General features: G+C 41.9%; 1 pseudogene across 1 annotated transcript; it reads left to right on the forward strand.

Moving 5' to 3' along the window:
* Positions 1-543: 543 nt before the first annotated feature.
* LOC308655868 (olfactory receptor 9G4-like) lies at positions 544-1,460 on the forward strand (annotated as a pseudogene). Its single transcript has one exon. The product of its transcript is annotated as an olfactory receptor 9G4-like (transcript).
* Positions 1,461-23,362: the final 21,902 nt, after the last annotated feature.

Here is a 23,362-nt window from a genome sequence, read left to right on the forward strand (position 1 = left end):
AAAGTATTATTACAAAGTATTGTAAAACCTAGGAGGGCTGGGGAAATCTATGGGCAGGAGCACCATGAGGAAGGAAGGGTTAAAAAAGACCCATCTCTCCATTCACTTAAGCATCACCAATTGGGTCAATGTTGAAAAACAATGTTGAAACAAGTGGTGACCTGGGTCAATGCGTGAAGTAAATACATGAAACCTCTTACCTGAAGCCCCCACACGAATGGGAGGAAAAATTGTCAGACATCTGCCTCCTCTGTTATCCTCTCCTCTCTGCTTTATCCTCCCTCCCCTCCTCTCCTCTCTTCATGAGACACTGTTTTCTTGCAGTGTAATCAGAGCAGTTGACTTGGGGCACAGGCTGTAGAGTGATTCATCAAAATACAATTTCCTGGATTATGATTCTCATATAAGCTGTTTCTAGGATGTTTTTCCATTGAGAGAAGATGAACCTCTCTAGACAAAGGACCTCCCTGGACATATTCCCAGCTGACCTCCTCTTAGCTATCTGTGGCCACTGCATCTGAACACAACTTCAGAGGGGGAGAAATGTCCAATCAGACCAGAGTGACTCACTTCATCCTCAGGGGCTTCTCAGACATCCCAGAATGGAGGCCAGTGGTCACTGTATCTTTCCTGTTTGTCTATGCCTTTGGCCTCCTAGGGAACATGTCCATCATCAGAGCTGTGCTTAGAGACAGCCGCCTCCACCCACCCATGTACTTCTTCCTGAAGAATTTATGTTTTCTGGACCTGAGCTACACCTCAGTCACCATCCCCAGGCACTGGCTACCACCCTACAGGGCCCTGGGGTCACTTCCTACCTCTAGTGTGTGGCTCAGCTTTACATGTTTTTCACGCTTGCTTCAGCTGAGTGCTTTCTGCTCATGGCCATGGCTTATGACCAGTGCGTGGCCATCTACAGGCCCCTGCTCTATGGGACCATCATGAGCCACGGACGGTGCTGGGCACTGGTGGTCCTGGCCTGGGTGGGCGGGGTCCCACCGGGGCCCTCTACTCAGTCTTCCACACCATCAACACCTTCTCCCTGCCCTTCTGTGGGCCCAACATAGTGGAGCACTTCTTCTGCAACATCCCCACTCTCATGAGGCTCTCCTGTGCTGACTTCTACCCCAGGTGGGCTTCGCCGTGGGCAGCTGTGTCATCTTGAGCTCCTTCGCCCTCACGGTCTTTTCCTACATATGAATCCTCTGCACTCTCCTGTGGATGCCCTAGGGAGACGGCCTCTGGAAAGCCTTGTCCACCTGCTTCTCACCTGACCACTGTCCTCCTGTTTTACGGCAGTGGAAGCTTCACCTACCTGAGTCTGCGTCTCAGGACTCCCCCACCCAGGGTCACCTGGCACCGTCTTTTACTCCATCCTCACCCCTTCCTTGAACCCCGTCATCTACTCTCTGAGGAACCGAGACATGAAGGTCGCGCTGCTTAGGCTGAGCTGTCAGTGAAGTCTGAGCGCTGGGTGCTGCACAGCTGGCCCTGGTCCAGGTGTCTGATGCCCAGGGGGTGCAGACACCCTCCTCCATCCCTCCCCTGCCCTCCTGCTGAGTCTCCCTCTGCCCACGTCCCCACCCACCACCTGTTGCTTCTCCTCTCTCCCCAGAAGTTATTTCATTTCAGTGGTTTTACATACAATTCCACCACAGAAACACACAAATCTTGATTTCTTCAGATTGTACCATAAAAATCATATAAAAATAATTCTTCCATTCAGTATATCTGTAAGAATTCATGTTTTTTTTTCCTCTGATCTTTTCTTGAATGGTATTCTCAAATCTTTATCATCACTCTCATGCTGTGGCCCCTAATCATGAATTTCCATCTTTCTCTTGACATCATTTCCCTGAATATAAGATAAGGACCACATTTTTAACCTGTCTACAGTCTACTTATTCCTTTCCTTCTATTTCAAACTGCCTGACCATTCCTCATTCTACTATTCAGCCTATCCTCTGACTAGACATCCAAAGAGTAGAACCCATTCTCATTTCACCTTTATCCTTCTAAAGGATATTGTTGTCTACAGTCAATATGTCCTCAATTCAGTGGCTTTCCCAGAACCCTTTTTTTCCTAAAGAAAGAACAGGTTAAGGAGGTCAGTGGGTGGCCTTGGTGCTGAAGCAGGACTCTATCCTTCTCCACCACTATTATTTTATATGGTTTTCCTTTTGCGAAATCTTTAGAATTCCATCCCTGGTGCAGAATTAAACTACTCTTTTGGTTCCTCTTCCTGCTGTCTCCTTTCTTCATCATCGAGAGTAACGTACTAGGTTACCTTTTAAGAAAAAAAACTTTTTAAAATTTATTGTTTCTTTTCAGTGGTGCATGACAGTAGAATCCATTTGATGTTATTATAAAAGGTTGGAATATCTATTATTCTAGTTAGGATCCCATTTCTGTGGATGTACAAGATGGTGGATTCACTGTGTTGTTTTCATATGTGTACAGGGCAAATTGTGCCAGATTCACTCCACTGTCTTTCTTTTTCCTATCCCCCTCCCTTCCCTCCATTCCCCATTGTATATTTTATTATACTTCTCTTCTGCCCCTCACCCCCTCATTCATTGTGTGTTACTACTTGTGTTTTACTTGACCTTTTGTATTGGGGATTGGCTTATTTCACCTAGCATGACAATCTCCAGATCCATCCATTTACCAGAAAATACCATAATTTCATTGTTCTTTAAGGTTGAATAATATTCCATTGTGTATACATACCAGAATTTCTTTGTTCATTCATCTTTTGAAGGACACCTAGGTTGATTCCATAGTTTAGCTATTGTGATTTGAGCTGCTTTAAAAATTGATGTGGCTGTGTTACTGTAGCATGCTGATTTTAAATCTGTTGAATATATACCAAGGAGTGGGATAACTGCGTCAAAAAGTGGTTCCATTCTAAATTTTCTGAGGAATCTCCATACAGCTTTCTAGATGGGTCACACCAATTTGCAGTCCCATCAGCAATGTATGAGTGAAGCTTTTCCTCCACATCCTCACCAACATTTACTGTACTTACTTGTATTCTTAATATTATTTCCATTGTGATTGGAGTGAGATAGAATATCAGTGTAGTTTTAATTGACATTTATCTAGTTATGAGAGATGTTGAACATTTTTTCATATATTTATTGACCACCTGTATTTCTTTTTCCATGAAGTGTCTGTTCAGTTCCTTAAACACATGGATATTACATGCTCCTATAGTAACAAAAATCCTTCAGGAACTCTTGCCACGTCTATTCTGAAACATCAAGATTTTCAGCATGATTTCCATGACCTTTCATCTTCTGAAGCACATTTACATCGCGCTCTCTCGGCTGCCCTGAACACACCCCACACTGAAGGCACCAGGACTGCTTCTGCATTCTCATCCTCTGTGAATAGCACCACATGGAGCAATCAGAACTTGGGCTTTCAACATCACTTCTTCTCTTCTAAGCAAATGCTAATCTGCAGCAGTCAGTAGGGCATGATTGACATCCAGATATCATCTTATCTCCTGGTTCTGAGACATTGTCACGTATTTCATGTGGAACCGACATCTGTGCCTTAAAAAATACAAAATGCTGGAAGATGCAAACCCTCACCCGTACTTTCAGGTCTTAGGTCTTTGATTAATTTCAGGTTGATTTTCGTCCATGGTGAGAGATAAGCATCTGTCATTCTTTGCATTGACTGTGAGGCTTTCCCAGCACAACTGGTTGAAGAGACTCTGCTTTCCCACTCACGTTCTTGGTGCATTTGACCTACACTGTTGGCGTGGATTCCTGTTGCACCACCCTTGCTCCCTACTGGTTCTGTTTCCTGTTGTGTGAATACTGGAGACCATGGCCGTCACTCCTGGTTCCCACAGCTTGTCACCCAGGTGGCCACGTCCATCTCCTCCAGCTTTCAGATCCCATCATGTGGACACTCCAGTGGCTCCATGGCATGCTTTGTGTTGGCCACCTCCAGTGTCTTCCTGTGGTGGCCATCCATTCACTGTCCATCATGTTCCACTGGATTTTAGGTTCTGATTCAAAGGTTTACCCGGCAGTCATGATGTGTAGTTCCACTTCTGAGGAGAGGTCCCTCGCTGCCACAACCTCACCTCACACATGACAACACTGAGGCTGACATCCACTAAGTGCTTATATCCCGGTACTCACTGCTCTATCAGGGGTGACTTGTAGCACACTTTTTTCTCCTGATTTCTGATTTAGGCCACTCTCCTTATCTGATCTTTTCTTTATGATCATAGTCACACTTTGTAATTAGCCATGATGTTTGCTCCTTGTAACTGAATGTCACTGTTATTAATTTTAAAAGGATGAGAATTCATGGTCATTTATTACCTGAAGCATATTAGAATTGTCAAATCTTACTTGCCTGCTTAAAGTGAAAAGAGAAGTAACAAAAAGAAATGGTGCATTGAATTTCCTCTGAATCAAAACAACAAAGGCAAACCAAAACCAAAACACCAGTGTTTCATTCCTCCTAAATTATAATACTTTTTGATCATCAGTCACCGGCTGTATAACCATGCATAGTTGTGTAAACAACATTTCCCCATCTATGAGGTGGAATTTCTCATTATTACCTCAAGCAATTATCATAAAAATTAGGTTTTAAGTTAAAAAAAAAACAACCCTTAGGAAGCATGTGCATGTAGCATGGATTTTCATCATCTAGTTTTCTTGCAGGTGCTAATCGATTAAGAGATCAGTTTGTAGGGTTTAGAAGATGGCTATTTTAGTTTTATAAAAGGTGCACAGTGCAATATGAAGGAGAATAAGTCCAATAAAATGTAGAATTGGAGCTTTAGAGACATGTATAGGCTCAGCCTGAGGGTGTTAAGGAATGACTTGGTGGGTGCTATAAACACTGACTGTGGAAATATCAAAAAACTCAATGTGATCTCATGGGTGAAAAAATTAAGGGAAAATGGGGAATCTAAATAAATAACTGGTAAACAAAATAAATGAGCCCTAGCTTTAGAGAAGAAAGAGTTGGGAATTTGAAGTTGTTGAAAAAGTAAAGCCATATTAAAATAGAAATGGAAATGGAAATGGAAACCTATTCATATACTCCACCACTGAGCTTGAACCCCAGACCCAATAATCTGATTTTAAACATGGTTTAGCTTTTGACACCTCCTTCTTTGCAATAACATCAAGTTAATTAAAATAAAATAAAGCATTTCCTTGTGATCTACATAATAGGATGCAATGACATGCAGAAGTGACAATCACAATTTGGGGAATGAGATGATTAGTAACCTTTCAAAATTCAAATAAACATAAAGCAGGCTATTGTTTCCCACAATGGTATTGTTTGGGCAGTTACCGTGTGAATATTATGAGTTACTTCATTCTCTAAGGTTCCTCAATGCACAAAAAGTGACACAGTGCTATTTGAAAGTTGGCCTAAGTTAGTTAATATGTATGTTAGAATTCAAGGACAACCACTAAAGTTTTTTTTTTTTTAATGATGCATAGTTAGTATGCTAAAAGACATGACAAATTAAATCACATAAAATTCTGGGGAAAAAAGATCAGAGATCAACCAGGGGTGGTGGTGCAGGCCTGTAATCCCAGCAACTCAGGAGGCTGAGGCAAGAGGATCTATAGTTCAAAGCCAGCCTCAGCAAAAGCAAGGTGCTAAGTAACTCAGTGAGACCCTGTCTCTAAATAAAATACAAAATATGGCTAGGGATGTGGCTCAGTGGTCAAGTACCCCCAAGTGCAACCCCCAGTACAAAAAAAAAAAAACCCAGAAAGAAGAGACAAATAAAAAACAAATATGAAAGAATTAAAAACATTGTAAATGTTGAATTAATTTCTTCAATAATTACTTTAAATATAAATGTTCAAAACAGAACACTTAAAAGATAAAAATTGTCAGAATTGACTATAAAAAATCACTATATGCTACTTACACAAAAATCTCTTTAAATATAAAGGTATTGGTAGATTAAAAGTAAAGAAATGGAGAAAGAACCACCATGCTAAAACAAAACAAAAGAAATTGGGCAGTTGTGTTGAATTCAGACAAGGACTTTTGTAATCAAGAATGATAATGGAATTAGATAATATGAAACAGGTCATTTTGCAAAGATGTAAAATTCCTTAATATGTACACACCAGACACAAGGACATCAAAAACTACTAAAATTCCAGTAGAAATAGACGTATTCACAATTTTATTAGGAGACTTTAACACCCTTATGACAGTTATTAATAAATTCGGCAGATAAAATAATCCAATACAGATCTGAAAAACACTATTGACCACATTAATCAAATCAACATTTATAGACAATGGTGACTGATATCAAAAGAATATGTAGTCTATACAAATTCACATAGTGCCATCTTTGAGATGGAGCATGGTGTGAGTCCTAAGCAATCAATGAAAGGCTAGGTCTAGAGGAGTCACCCCTCAACCACATAAAGGGTGCATGGGAAGAATCCCCGGCAATATGGTACTCAGTGGGAAAACAGAAGTTTCTCCAGAAGCAGGAATAGGGCAGGGCTGTCCACTCTTACCACCCCTCTTTAATATAGTACTTCATATTTCAGGCAGAACAGTCGGGCAAGAGAAAGACACACACAGGAAAGGAGGAAGTGACTTTAGTCCTGCTTCCAGATGACATGAGTCCTTAGACAACCCTGAGGTGCCACTAAAAGACAGGTGGAGCTGATAAACCCCGAAGAGCAGGAAGTCAAAATCAGCACATAAAACCCAGTAGCTTTGCTGTACAACCCAAGTTGACCTGTTGGGAAAGGACCTGGGGGAAATAATCCCATTCATAATAGCCACAAAATAGCTAGAAATTAACCTCACCAAGAAAGCGAAAGACTATCTGCAATGGCAGGATCCATCCTAGAACACCTGAAGAACTAGAGACAAAACACAAGCAGAAAAGTAACAACAAAAAAACAAGTAATTTAATTAAAAAAATGAGCAAATGCATGGCATAATAAATCCCACTGTGAGTATAATTATGATGCACCAATAAAAATTTAAAACAACCAAAAAAAAAAAACAAGTGGGAAAATAATCTGAACACTTATAAAAGAAGTGTAAATGATCAATGAATATTTAAAAATAGCTAAATGTTTTTAGTCATCAGAAAAATGTGAATAAAACTATATTGAGATTCCTTCTCACCCCAGTCAGAATAGCTTTAATCAAAACAACCAAGCAAACAACGATGCTGGTGGGATGTGGACACAGAGGAGCCCGTGGCCCCACACTCTGCTGGGGAATGGAAGTCAGCACAGCCACTGTGGGGAGATGTCAGTTACAGGCAAAGTCGGATTTGTTTTAGCAAAAGGATGATACGATCAAACCACTGAACATCCCCATCACCCCTAATGTTGCCCAGTGGGAACGTCCGGCTAACTTTCCCAGCCCAAGGCGACCAGTGTTCTGATTTCTGTCCCCAGAAGCACGCTCTGCCCATCCTGGAGCACTGGATGAATGGCATCAGGAGCATGCTGTCTTTCTTTGGGGCTTGTTTACTGCTGTGCCTGTGAAATTGGGTCTGTTGTGGCAGTTTGATTTTGTTTGTTTTGCCAGTTTGTTTATCCAGGATAAACTAGGATGGACACTAGTCTCTGTTTACAAAGCTGCTGTGGATATTTGCATACAAGCAAAGCTTTTTAGGATCAGTTTTCATATTATTTATAAATACATAGAAATGGGATTTATTAGGACATTGAAGTAACTTTAGAGAAACTGCTGCCATCCACTCATGGAAGCAATGTCTGAAGACACATTCTACAAGTCTGCCAGCATTTTCCTACTTTGCTGTTTATACCTGCCCTGAACATCACATCTTGATAACTGTAACACCAGCATTTCCCATGGTGTGACCATGGTCCCTGCCTCAGCCTCCCAGGGAGCTGGGATTACAGGTGTGCCACCACATCTGGCTAAGAAGTATATGTTTAAAATGTACATTTCATATCCTGAGAGCATGCAAGTTTCACCAGAGATTAAAATATTACTTTGATCTCTTCACACAACATGTTCATGGGTTTTTTTATAGTTGTGATTTTTCCGTGTTCAAATTAATTGGTTCCTTTTACATCTTAAATTATTTGTCCTCATCTACCTTGATCTTGGTGTAACCCTTTGGAAACATTAGGCAATACCCATTTCACAGAGACTTGCTTATCAATAAATGCAAATATCTGGAACCTGGCATATCCACAGTGAATTTAAATTACATTGTTTTCTTCTGAACACTCATATCTTCATAATAGGATTGAAAAGAAATTTGCTTCTGAAATAACCATGAGGCTGTTTGTTTACTAGTTGGGAAGCATCACACATTAATTAAGCCTTTGAAGTCAGTTTTTGGGTAATCTCTAGTATTTGCCACAGACTTGACTCTAATATCATATGAGCAGCAATTTTCTAAAATCTAACATTGATGTGATGGGTGGTGACATAGAGACATACTCCAACATGTTTAAAGAGACATAAATATTATAAAATCCACTCATATTAACTATTTTATTTTTTATTTTTAAATTTTAAAAAAATATTTATTTTTAGATTTTTAAGTGAACACAATACCTCCATTTCATTTTTATGTGGTGCTGAGAATCGAACCCAGTGCCTCACGCATCTAGGCAGTCACACTACCACTTGAGACACATCCCCAGCCCCATATTAACTATTTTAGATCTATAAATAAAAGTCAAATGATCAGGTTCTCAGATACTGAAAAGAGAGCTGCTAAATTCTGCACTAACTGCTAACTACACTACACCAATATATATGCACATATACACCCTCAAAAATGGGTTTACATATATGTGTGTATATACACACACACACACACACACATATATATATATATATATATATATATATATATATATAACCCTTTTGTTTTACATATATTCCAGCATCTTGAGGACTAGATAACATTGGAAATATTTCTGTTAAATTATAAGTAATCTTGAATGCTTACTACATCATTATTTTTAATGTACATTGAAATTCTTGACCAATGCAATCCAAATAAAAATTATGAGTCCTGAAAATTGAAAATCATCGGCAAATTTTAATATGCAATAAGATATATATCTTCTACTTACTACAATATATTTATGTTTTCATGGCCATATAATTAGAAAATCTAAATGACACAACAACAACAAAAAAACTATCAAAACTAGCATTAAACAAATTTTATCATTAATTTTTCATGAGTCAGGGGAAATTTTCATCAATACAGATGAATAAATCTTGACACATATATATTAGTTTCATGTGACATTTGAGAAAATATAAAGTTTGTAGAAATTAGAATATAGTATTGCTTACAACATCTGTAACACTAAAACTGAATCACACACTCAAAATATCTGTTGGTGTTTGTGATAAAATTGTCTCATTCATGAACTCTAGCTACACAAACATAGTGCTACTGTATGATGAAGTCATAGGTAGACACTGCAGTCCCACAGTGACATGGATAGAGAGACACTGCAGTCCCACAGTGACGTGGATAGAGGGACTACATTCCCACAATGAGGTGGATAGAGGGACTGCAATCCCAAAGTAAGGTGGATAAAGGGACTGCAGTCCCAGAGTGAGGTGGATAGAGGGACTGCAATCCCCCAGTGAGATGATAGAGAGACTGCAGTACCATAGTGAAGTGAAGAGAGACACGGCAGACCCACAGTGAGGTGAATAGAGGGACACTGCAGTCCCACAGTGAGGTGGATAGAAGGACACTGAAGTCCCACAGTGAAGTGGATAGAGGGACACAGCAGTTCCACAATGAGGGGCATATGGAGACACTGCATCCCAAATATGAGATGGATAGAGATACAATTCATACTCACAGTGAGATGGATAGAGAGACAGTGCATTCTCACAGTGAGGTGGACAGATAGACATTGCAGTCCCATAGTTAGGTGAATAGAGAGACACTGCACTCCCACAGTGAGGTTGGTGGAGAGACATAGCAGTTCCACAGTGAGGTGGATAAGAGACACTGAAGTCCCACAGTGAGGTGGATAGAGAGACACTGCAGTCCCACCATGAGGTGGATAGAGAGACACTGTAGACCCACCGTGAGGTGGATAGAGACACTGCAGTTCCACAGTGAGGTGGGTAAAGGAATATTGCATTGCCACAGTGAGGTTGGTAAAGGGATATTGCATTGCCACAGTGAGGTGGATAGAGAGACTGCAGACATAAAGTGAGGTGGATAGAGACACTGCAGTCCCACAGTGAGATGATTAGTGGAACTGCAGTCCCACAGTGAGGTGGATAGAGAGACACTGCAGTCCCACAGTTAGGTGGATAGAGGGACACTTCTGTCCCACTGTGAGGTGGATAGAGAGATACTACAGTCCCACATTAAGGTGTATAGAGACACTGCAGTCCCACAATGAAGTGGATGGAGAGACACTGCTGTCACAAATGAGGTGGATAGAGAGACACTGCCTTCCCACAGTGCAGTGGATAGAGACACTGCAGTCTCAGAGTGAGGTGTATGTAGACACTGCAGTCCCACAGTGAGGTGTATGGAGGGAGACTTCAGTTTCACATGAGGTGGATGGAGAGATACTGCAGTCCTACAGTGAGTTGGATGGAGAGACACTGTAGACCCACAGTGAAGTGGATAGAGACACTGCAGTCCAAAAGTGAGGTGGATAGAGACACTTCAGTTTCACAGTGAGGTGATTAGAAACAATGCAGTCCCACAGTATGGTAAATGGAGACACTGCAGTCCCACAATAAGGTGGATCGAGGGACAATGCAGTTCCAAAGTGAGGTTGATAGAGACATTGAAGTCCCACAGTGAGGTAGATAGAGGGACACTGCAGTCCCACAATGAGGAGGATAGAGACATGGCAGTCTCACAGTGAGGTGGATAGAGACACTGCAGTCCCACATTGATATGGATAGAGACACTGCAGTCCCACAGTGAGGTGGATAGGGAGCCGGAAGTCCCACAATGAGGTGGGTTGAGACACTGCAGTAACATAGTGATGTGGATAGAGGGACACTGCAGTCCCACAGTGAGGTGGATAGAGACACTGCAGTCCCACAGTGAGGTGGATAGAGACACTACTGCACACAGAGAGATTTATACAGACACTGCAGTCCTACAGTGAGGTGGAGAAAGACACTACAGTACCGCAGTGAGGTGGATAGAGAGACACTGCAGTCCCAATGTGAGGTGGATAAAGAGACACTGCAGTCCCACAGTGAGTTGGATAGAAAGAATGCAGTCCCAGAGTGAGGTGGATAGAGAGACTGCAGTCCCAGAGTGAAGTGGATACAGGGACAATGCAGTCACACAGTAAGGTTGATAGAGACACTGCAGTCCCACAGTAAGGTGGATGGAGAGAGACTGGCAAGGCCAGTGAGGTGGATAGAGAGACACTGCCTTCCCACACTGTGGAGGATAGAGACACTGCAGTCCCACAGTGAGGTGAATGGAGGAAAACTGCAGATCCACAGTGAGATAGATGGAGAGACACTGAAGTCCCACAGTGAGGTGGATAGAGGGACACTGCAGTCGCACAGTGAGGTGTATAGAAACACTGCAGTCCCAGCAAGGTGGATAGAGACACTGCAGTCCCACAGTGAGGTGGATGGAGAGACACTGCCATTGCCCAGTGAAATGGATAGAGAGACACTGCCTTCCCACAGTGTGGTGGATAGAGACCACTGCAGTCTCAGAGTGAGGCATATGTAGACACTGCAGTCCCACAGTAAGGTGGATGGAGGGAGACTTCAGTTTCATATGAGGTGGATGGAGACATACTGCAGTCCCACAGTGACGTGGATGGAGAGACACTGCAGTACCATAGTGAGGTGAATGGAAGGAAAATGCAGCTCCAGAGTGAGGTGGAAGGAGAGACACTGCAGTCCCTCAATGAGGTGGATGGAGAGACACTGCAGTCCCACAATGAGGTGGATGGAGAGACACTGCAGTCCCACAATGAGGTGGATGGAGAGACACTGCAGTCCCACAATGAGGTGGATGGAGAGACACTGCAGTCCCACAATGAGGTGGATGGAGAGACACTGCAGTCCCTCAATGACATGGATACAGGGACACTGCAGTCTCATAGTGAGATGGATAGAGACACTTCAGTCCAACAGTGAGGTGGATAGAAACAATACAGTCCCACAGTGAGGTGGATAGAGACATTGAAGTCCATCAGTGAGGTGGATAGAAACACTGCAGTCCCACAGTGAGGTGGATAAAGAGACACTGCAGTACCACAGTGAGGTGGATAGAGATACATTACAGTCCATCAGTGAAGTGGATAGAGACACTACAGTCCCACAGTGAGCTGGATAGAGAGACAGTGCAGTACCACAGTGAGGTGGATAAAGGGACACTGCAGTCCCACAGTGAAGTGGATACATGGACACTGGAGTCCAACTTTGAAGTGGATAGAGAGCACTGCAGTCCCACAGTGAAGTGGATAGAGAAACTGCAGTCCCACAGTGAGATAATTAGAGAAATTGCAGTTACACAGTGAGGTGGATAGAGGGACACTGCAGTCCCATGGTTAGGTGGTTGGATAAACACTGCAGTCCCACAGTGAGGTGGATAAAGAGACACTGCAGTACCACAGTGAGGTGGATAGAGAGACACTGCAGTCTCACATTGAGGTGGAGAGAGAGACACCCACAGTAAGGTGGATAGAGGGACACTGCAGTCCCACAGTGAGGTAGATAGACACAATGCAGTCTTACAGTAAGGTGGATTAAGAGACGCTGCAGTCCCACAGTGAGGTGGATAGAGACAGTTCAGTCCCACAGTGAGGCTGATAGAGACATTGCAGTCCCACAGAGAGGTGGATAGAGGGACAATGCTGTCCCACAATGAGGATGATAGAGACACTGTAGTCCCACAGTGAGGTGGATAGAGACACTGCAGTCCCACAGTGAGGTGGATAGAGACACTGTAGTCCCACAGTGAGGTGGATAGAGACACTGCAGTACCACAGTGAGGCAGATAGAAAGACACTGTAGTCTCATAGTGAGGTGTATAGAGAGACACTGCAGTCCCACAGTGAGGTGGATAGAGACACTGCAGTCCCACAGTGAGGTGGATAGAGAGCACTGCAGTCCCACAGTGAAGTGGATAGAGAAACTGCAGTCTCACAGTGAGATAATTAGAGAAATTGCAGTTACACAGTGAGGTGGATAGAGAGACACTGTAGTCTCACAGTGAGATGGATAGAGGGACACTGCAGTCCCATAGTTAGGTGGTTGGATAGACACTGCAGTCCCACAGTGAGGTGGATAGAGACACTGCAGTCCCACAGTGAGGTGGATAGAGGGACACTGCAGTCTCACAGTTAAGTGGATAGAGGGACATCACAATCCCACAGTGAGGTTGATAGAGAGACACTGCAGCCCCACAATGAGGTGGATAGAGAGACAATGCAGCCCCAAAGTGATGTGGATGGTGAGACATTGCATTCCCACTGTCAGGTGGATAGAGTGACACTGCAGTCCCACAGTGAAGTGGATTGGGAGACACTGCAGTCCCACAGTGAGGTGGAGAAGGTACTTAACACTCGGCCACTGATGTATGTGTTTCTCCCCGGAAATTCTCCGCACCTTGGAATACACTGCAGACCCAATTTCCTCCTTGGACCATAGATGAAAAGGTTCAGCATGGAGCAACCACAGTGCACATGACAACTGCCTTCTCTCTTTCAGTCACATGGGGAGTGCAAGTGTACAAGACACGAGCTATTGCATGGAAAATCAAGAGGACCTCCGAAACGTGGGGTGGCATGTGGAGGAGTCTGTCCACTTCCTATGGTTGAGGCATCCTGGTTGTAGTAGAGCTGTCAGGATGCTGGGAGCTAACACAGATGAGCCCATCTCCACCACCAGGTTCCCTCCAATAAAAATAGTACCTCACTGGTACGGCATCTGAATGGGGCAACCTTGGCAAGAACCAGTGTCACAGAAGAACTGAGGGATTTTGTTATGCAGTCAGAAGGATAAATGACCCAAGAAGATGGTGTGTATATGGGCACTCAAGATTGCAAACCTCCAGGAGCCAGCCCCCAGAGGAGCCCAGAACTTGGGAGTCATGTGGGCTAAGTGGGACAAAGATGGCAGATGGCCACAAGTCAGTGATGGGACACAATAGGGAGAAGAGACATTTCAGCCCTGAGGGGCAAATTGCATCACAGTTATTGAAAGAGAGGGTAGAATTTCCTGTCTGTATGTCTAGGAGCATTTGGGAGTTGGAGTAGAAGATAAGCAGATGCCACTCAAGGGTAAAATTATCAAGGGGAAAAATACCTGGGGGAGCAAAAACACACATTTGATATGATTGCTAGGCTGTCAGCAGATTTCCAGCAATGCTGTTCAGGCAGACAGAGAGAAGCAGAAGAACAGGAGGGGCTGCTGGTCTCCTCACACAGCCCCACAGAGGAACTCCAGGACGGGGTTTGGTTCCTGTTCCTGGATGCTGACCTCTGCACAGAACATTTGTAAGTGCAGAAACAGGAGGCCTGACACCCAGAATCAGCCACCTGTGCATGTTCTTAGCTTGTTCTCTCTGAAGCATCACGAGGAAGACTTGATTGAAAATGCAGTGCAGTTAGGGTTTCTTATCACCAAGCTGGTCCCAAAGCAATTTTATTTTCTACTAGTGAATATTTTATTGTGGCAAAAAGCGAGTTATCACATACATCATCAAACTGTTTAACCAGGACCCTTGCAATTCATATTATCCACACCTGTGAGTGAAGAAATTGTTATTCATAAAATTTATAAGTGTGGGGAGCCATTCTGACACGTGATTGGGTGACTCCCGTTAAGGGCCTGAGGCACTCTGGCTGTGTCGGAGCTATCCCGACCCTTTCCTGATGAGAGAGCCCATCCGTGTGGGGGTGTGCGTGACCACTGATCCTGGAGACCCAATCACTGACCCTGACCTTGGAGTGCAGCCCCCCTCAACCTTCATTGGATGAAATTCTCCCCTGAATCTCTTGTTCCCCCAAATAAAAGGCTACTCCCTGGCGTGTTCGCTCTCTCTCTCTCTCCTGCTAGCCCAGAGTAATCCTCGCTGCCCTGCTGGGCGGCTTGAGGCGGAACCAGGGAGGCGAGCCGTCTTGGACCTAGCAATATAAAATAAGGTACTGTCTGTGTGTTTTATTTTGATCTCTTCTAACTAACTTAATGCCAGAACCTCATTAATGAAACCACTGCACAGGCCGCGTGGTAGAGTTGGCGCCCAAGAGGGGGGCATTCTGAATTAGTTAGATTGAGTGGGAGTGCGCGCTAAAAAGATTAAGGGAAAGAATAAAAAGAAAGATAAGAAAAAAGAGATAAAGAGAAAGAAAGATAAGGAATAAAGAGAAAAATAAGGAAGAGGTGACATTTGGGTCACAAAAGTACCGGGAGATATTGAAGGAAAGAGACGTTAATTTACTTAAAATGGGAAATTCTACTTCTTCAGATAAGGAAATGTATCTGACTATTTTAGACAGTATAATTAATCAGAAAGGAAAACAGATAAAGAAAGCTCAGTTATTACAATTCTTAAAGATTGTAAGTAAATATTGTCCTTGGTTTTGTGACCAAGAGTCTCCAAATTTACTTACTTGGGAGAAATTAAGAAGGAAAAAAGTTTGTCTTTTTAAAAATAGGGGCCAAAGTTCGCAGCCGCCTGAAGACCTTTTAAAAGACATTCAAGGAGCTATTAAGTCTATTCAAATGGAAAATCAGCCTGAGGCTAAGTTAATTACCTTTCCCTTGAGAACAAAAGCACTAGGGACCAAGGTTAGAAATGTGAACTTAAAGTCACAGCCCCATGGGGAGGATTCAAATGGCGCGGATCAGCCCGCTTTCTCACTGCCGCCGGCATCTCCTCCTAGCGAGAGCCCGGGAATTCCAGGAGAGGTCGCACAGTGTGACGTCACTGGCCGCGCCGACCAGGGCAGTCCGCGATTTTTACCGGGACAGGGACAGGGATCACAGACAGTTTTCTTAGGACCTTCAGAGACAGTTGAATTAGATCCTGAAACGGGACCAACACAAATCCCTACTGGGATTTTTGGGCCGCTTCCTGAGAATACTGTAGGTTTAATTTTGGGGCGTGATAATTTGAAGGGAGCCATTGAAGTAATACCTGGTGTGATAGATTCAGAATTTAAGGGGCAATTATATGTTACTGTAAGGTCCAATTATGCCCTAAGACTCACCCCAAAGGATATTTTTGCTCAATTAATATTATTGCCTTGTGTCTCAGAAAGGCACCTGCCGGTAGATTCAGTTTCTAAACCGCCAGACAGAGTATATTGGTCCCAGTTAGTGCGACAAGAACGCCCTTTATTAAAACTTAAAATTAATAATAAAAATTTCCTAGGCATCATAGACACAGGAGCTGATAGCTCAGTATTGTCCAGCCGGTTTTGGCCCAGGACATGGCCCTTACATACAGCATCAGCTAACCTAGAAGGAATAGGACAGATTTCACAGCCTGCTCAAAGTGCCAACTATCTCCGTTGGGAAGATTCTGATGGGAACAGTGGAGTATTTAAACCTTATGTGTTAGAGTCTTTACCAGCTAATCTATGGGGAAGAGATATATTAGCCAAAATGGGACTGTTACTAGTTACTTCAAATTCTATAAGATCAGTTGAAGAAGTTAATCAGAGGTATTCTCCTAGAGATGATAGGGAGACCCTTCAGGAAGAATATCTCCACGAAATACTCCAGGCCAAAATTTTTACTAGGGGCCCTGAGTACTTCCCCGATCCTTAAGACAGCTGAAAAAATCACGTGGCTCACAGAAGAGCCTATTTGGATTTCTCAGTGGCCCATCTCAGGGGAAAAGCTTAAAATAATTCATAGATTAGTTGAGGAACAACTTCAGGCTGGTCATATTGAACCAACACTTAGCCCTTGGAATACACCTATTTTTGTTATTAAGAAAAAGTCAGGAAATTGGAGATTACTACAGGATTTAAGGGCAATAAACCAGGCAATTCAGCCTATGGGATCATTACAGCCAGGACTTCCCTCCCCCACAGCCATTCCTTTAGATTATAGCTTGATGGTAATAGATTTAAAGGACTGTTTTTTCTCTATAAGGTTACATCCTAAAGATTGTGAAAAATTTGCTTTCACTGTCCCAACAATTAATTTTAAGGAACCTGTTAAAAGATACTGCTGAAAGGTTCTTCCTCAGGGAATGTGTAATAGCCCTACACTGTGCCAAAAATATGTTGACCAGGCAATAGATCCCATTAGAAATAGCTTCCCTGATGCATATATTATTCATTTTATGGATGATATACTATTGGCTCATATTAATCCAGAAGTACTTTCAGAAATTTTTACTCAGTTAGAGACCTCACTTACAACAATGGGTTTATGTATATATCCTCAAAAAATTCAAAAGGTATCTCCTTTTCAATATCTAGGTCAGATAATTCAAGGGAGTACAATCCGTCCTCAAAATCTTCAGATAAGAGTTAAGGAGTTACGTACCCTTAATGATTTTCAAAAACTATTAGGAGATATTAACTGGCTAAGACCATCCTTAAAGTTAACTACTTCTGAGTTAAGTCCTTTATTTCAGATATTACAAGGAAATCCTTCTCCAACCTCTCCACGTCACCTAACTTTGGAGGCCAAAGCAGCCTTAAGGAAAGTGGAAATTGCAATTAAAAATGCACAGCTTACTAGAATAGATCCTAAAGAAATAATGTATTTATTAATATTTCCAACTGAGCATACCCCAACAGGAGCCATATGGCAAAGATTAGGAGTTATTGAATGGATTTACTTATCTCACTCCCCTCAAAAAACATTAATTCCTTTTCATGATTCTATAGCTCAATTAGTTATTAAAGGTAGAACTAGGATTTTACAATTAATTGGATCTGAGCCTGATATCATAATTATTCCATTTTCTGTTCAACAGACTAATTGGCTTTTTCAAACCTCTAGTTCATGGCAGATAGCTTTTGCAGATTTTCCTGGCCAGATAGATAGCCATTATCCTCGTGATAAGATTGTACAATTTGCATCATTAACATCACTTATTTTTCCAAAGATTGTACGTTCCCATCCAATAGAGGGAGCTTTATCAGTGTTCACAGATGGTTCCAACTCTGGTAAGGCAGGTTTCTTCAGCCGTGTTCACACAGAGGTAATACAAACTTCTTATACTTCTGCCCAAAGGGCAGAGCTTCAAGCCCTGATTTGTGCCTTAGATTATTTTTCAAATGAGCCTATTAATATCTATTCTGACAGCTTATATGCAGTCGGAGTTACCATAAATATTGAAACCTCAGTTATTGGCTTTACTTCATCACGGGAGTTATTTGAATTATTTCATAATTTACAAAAGACAGTGCTAATGCGAAAATACCCATGTTTCATTGGACACATCTGTGCGCATACTATCCTTCCCGGACCTTTGGTTGCAGGTAATGATAAAATTGATAAATTAGTAACTTTTTGTCAACAGATGTCTTCATATGACTGTGCACTAGCTTCCCATTCCTTGCATCATCAAAATGCTTCTAGCTTACGTAAAAAATTTAGTATTACCAGAGAACAAGCTTGTCAGATTGTAAGCCAATGCCCTAAGTGTGTTATTCACACTCCATCTCTGGCATCAGGGGTAAATCCCCATGGATTAAAACCAAATCAGATATGGCAAATGGATGTAACTCATATTCCTTAATTTGGTAAACAATGTTATGTACATGTCATAGTGGACACTTATTCTAGATTTATTTTTACAACAGCACGTACTAAGGAAAATACTCAACATGTAATTTCTCATTGCTTAGCAGCCTTTTCCGTTTTAGGGTGTCCTATGCAGATTAAAACAGATAATGCTCCAGCTTATGTAAGCTCTTCTTTTCAACAATTTTGCCAAGAGTTTAAAATTAATCATAAAACAGGAATTCCTTATAACCCCCAAGGTCAAGCCATTGTAGAACGAGCTCATTTATCTATTAAGCTTCAATTACAAAAATTAAAAAGGGGGAATAAGATAGTGACTCCCCAAAATAGCCTTAATCATGCCTTGTTTGTTTTAAATTTTTTAAACTGTGACGCAGAAGGCCACACTGCTGCTGAGAGGCAAATGTCTCCCTCAGTGACAGGCCCATTAGGCAGAGTTCTGTGGAAAGATTTACAGACTGGTCAATGGAAGGGCCCGGATCCGGTAATATCATGGGGCCGAGGGCATGCTTGTATTTTTCCAGAAGGTGCTTTCCGTCCTATTTGGGTGCCTGAACATGCTATCAGACATGGAGGAAATAGAACCCAGACTCAAGCGACTGAGGATCGACCCGGAGGAGCCACAACCCAGAAGGAGGAGATATCGGAAAAGGATGAAGAAAAACCAGATTGAACCAGCCGAGAAGCTGATTTCGTGGAAAGATGTGAAGAAACTGACAACCCAGGCCTCCCAAATACTTCGACGCCTAGGAAAGAACAGGACCCCAGTCTTGATGGTAGCGACGGTAATTGCCCTACTGGGCTGTCAGGTAAAAGGGAATCAAGTAGACACTTATTGGACATATTTCCCAGATCCACCCCTGGTACATCCAGCTGTGTGGACTGGAGAATCTATTCCAGTATTTACTAATGACTCATTCATGATGGGAGGATTTACAGATACTCATATTACTCCCAGTCATGTGACTAGATTTAATTATTCTGGCTACAGTGCCCAATTACCTTTATGTTGGTCACATGATAAACATGCTGGCTGTCTGAAAGTATCATTCGAAGAAAAGACAGCGATTGGTAAACCTAGACTGACAAATAATTCTATTTATGGAGACTTAAAACCTAATACTATATCAGTAATTAAGATGGGACTTTCCCATAACAAGCCAGTCATTTCTGCAAAACCTCCACCGGTACCCCACTGTCCAAATAGTTCTATAATTGAAATTGGCACCTTTCCTAAATGGATGGATTGTGTAAATACCTTTCCTGTACAACATAAGGTGTCTAAGGCTAGTGGGTATATTTTAGACTGGTCTCCAAAAATTGATAAGAGACAATTATGAAGAAATTCTGCTATGACACCTGCAGGATTTGTTAGTAATATTTTGACTTATAGTGAAGGAGGTATTCAAAAAGATATTTGGCGTTTAATTGCTGCCTCAGAATATTTACATTTTACAGATAAACCTTTACCAAAATTTGTTGGCAAGAACTGTAAGGAGGGATCTTGCTATGGCCTAAGAGCCTGTGTCCAATCTCCTTATGTTTTAATTATTGGAAATGTAAAAGTTAAATGGATAGATGACAGATATATTGTTACTTGTAATAAGTGCAACCTAACTAATTGTATTTCTAGGTATAATGGAGGAAAAGGAGTGCTGATACTTCGTCAGCCCTCTTTTGTTTTATTACCTGCTAATATTTCAGAGCCATGGTATGCTGATGCTGGTTTACAAGTCCTGCAGCAAATTCATGCCCAGCTAACAAGACCTAAACGTGCTATTGGAGTCATAATTGTTGGTGTCTTAGCACTGGTCTCATTTATTGCCTCAACTGTCTCTGCATCTCTGACATTGTCTCAGAATATTCAGCATACAAAATTTCTTAATAATTTAGCTCAAAATACTTCCAAGGCTCTGCGTAATCAAGTAAATATTGATGAAATGATTGAGACTAAGTTAAACGCCTTAGAGGCAACTGTTATAAACATTGGTAATGAACTTTCAGCATTAAAATTTAAAGAAAGGCTTAAATGCCATGCTAATTATAAGTATGTATGTGTTACAACTGCCAAGTACAATGCTTCTCTCTGGGATTGGGAGAAAGTTAAAAACCATTTATTAGGTATTTGGCAAAATAGTAATAATAGCTTGGATATTCTGGAACTTCATCACCATATCCAAGACATTCAAAATAATAGAGCTGATTTTTCAGATCCTTCTTCCTTGGCTAACCAAATATTGAAGGAGTTAAATGGATTCAACCCTGGAAATATTCTTAAACACTCCGCTTGGTACATTATTGGATTATTCTCTTTGCTGTTAATTCTCTTTTGTATTGTAACTATAGGATGGCGAGTCTTCCAATCAAGAATCCGGGGACTCCAGAGAGTGAACCACCGCCTCATTGTTAAGAATAGAAAGGGAAAATATGTGGGGAGCCATTCTGACACGTGATTGGGTGACTCCCGTTAAGGGCCTGAGGCGCTCTGGCTGTGTCGGAGCTATCCCGACCCTTTCCTGATGAGAGAGCCCATCCGTGTGGGGGTGTGCGTGACCACTGACCCCGGAGACCCAATCACTGACCCTGACCTTGGAGTGCAGCCCCCCCTCAACCTTCATTGGATGGAATTCTCCCCTGAATCTCTTGTTCCCCCAAATAAAAGGCTACTCCCTGGCGTGTTCGCTCTCTCTCTGTCTCCTGCTAGCCCAGAGTAATCCTCGCTGCCCTGCTGGGCGGCTTGAGGTGGGAACCAGGGAGGCGAGCCGTCTCGGACCTAGCAATATAAAATAAGGTACTGTCTGTGTGTTTTATTTTGATCTCTTCTAACTAACTTAATGCCAGAACCTCATTAATGAAACCACTGCGCAGGCCGCGTGGTAGATATAAGGACTTTCCTATCATCACATAAATTAGTGGAACTATATTTGATAACGGGTTTCCTGATTTTATTTTTTTCTATTTTAAGGGGTTTAAACTTTTCATGAAAATACTAAATATTAAAGCAGCTAAACTTTCGTGCATCTGCATTTATATCAAGTGTGACTTTATTCACCTGGGTTAGGCTTCTCATTCTCATTTCTGGAGGACTCAGTACAGATTACTCTGGTGTTTGGCCCAGAGCACTTTTCTGTTATAAGATCAATTAAGCCTCTGTATGTATGTAAGAGCCTGGGTGACAGGGTCGATGTCATGCTTACCCTCACATACCGGGGTTGTATGCGTATGTGTGAGTGTGTGTGTGTGTGTGTGTGTGTGTGTGAGAGAGAGAGAGAGAGAGAGAGAGAGAGAGAGAGAGAGAGAGAACTTATTGCCTCATAGCAATACTGAAATAGTTCAGATTTAAATTTTGGAATAAAAAGATAAATGGACAATGTTTTAAAATATATATAACAAATGGTGCCAGGATGCTACGACTAACGCAGCATCCAGAACAATTGGGGATGACCACTTTATTTTCATATCTCAAGATTTCTGCATAGTCCTCTTCCTTTATTTAAGGACTATGTATACCCATTTGCAGAAAAGGATGAGCAACTGACTTGTAAGAATAAATTATGGAAATATATAACATCTGGTTCCCTCTATTTTTGAGATGACATACATTTCAGAGTTGCTAATTGGCAAAGAATAATTTGAAATGTATCTACAAAAATCATGTCACTTTAAATGAAAAAAAGTTCTTGGAAAAAGATTATTAGCTCCATAGCTTGGAAAATAAAAATTTCTCAATTTTAGCCTTGTGATTTATAGAACATTAAAGAAAACAAGTACTTTACTACGAAGTTTTTCCCCTATTTTAATTAATAATTCTGGCAAAATATGGTAAATCTAAAACCATTGTTATGTGTTTGGAAAACAATTAACTACTTCTATATGGATCCACTTCACTGAAATGGAGCTTTCACTGCACCCAGGAGCAAGTATGGCAAGGGTGGTACAGAGGGGCACTAGGCAGACACTCTGCCATCTGTGTCAATAGTGCCCACCCTATTGGGGCTTCACCTAAAGCCTTAAAGCACAATAAGGTGTTCTTTTTGGAGGGTCAATCTGGTTCTCTGTGGGTAGACAGAATTCGGTACTGTGACTTTTAACATATTAATTGCATCAACACTCAGATGGATTTAAAAACCTGATATGACCAAAAATATTAAAAAGACATTTCAGGAAAATAAATATGATTAGAACCTGTTTTTTCACATTCAAATTCAGTTTTTTAAATATCCAGAAAGACTGTGGATGCCCTGAGCTAAGTGTTCCCTCTTTAGATGGCACACTAGATTGTGTTATGTCCACCTGTCTGTAGGACTTCTCCAAACAGTAACCAGTATGAGGATATTGGATCACACGTGCTCTGTAGAAGGAGAGAAAGTATCCATCACTGTGTGGGAGAGAGGACTGCAAGGTAGAGCCAGACTCTCATATAGCAGCGAACCAAAGCTCAGATACAGAAAACTCAAGGAATATTAAGCAGAGATGGTTCCTGAGAATCTATGGAAATGATTATAATTTCTGACAACTTTGGTTGAAATCATATCAGAGACCCTCATTTATCAAGCCCTGGAGACACTCACTGTCCTTCACCATCACACTCAGCTCTCGGGAGAGTCAGCACAAGTGACATGTATCACAGAGGATCATGGAT

Source organism: Spermophilus citellus (genome assembly GCF_964194105.1).
Source record: "Spermophilus citellus genome assembly, chromosome: 1".
Lineage (NCBI taxonomy): Eukaryota > Metazoa > Chordata > Mammalia > Rodentia > Sciuridae > Spermophilus > Spermophilus citellus.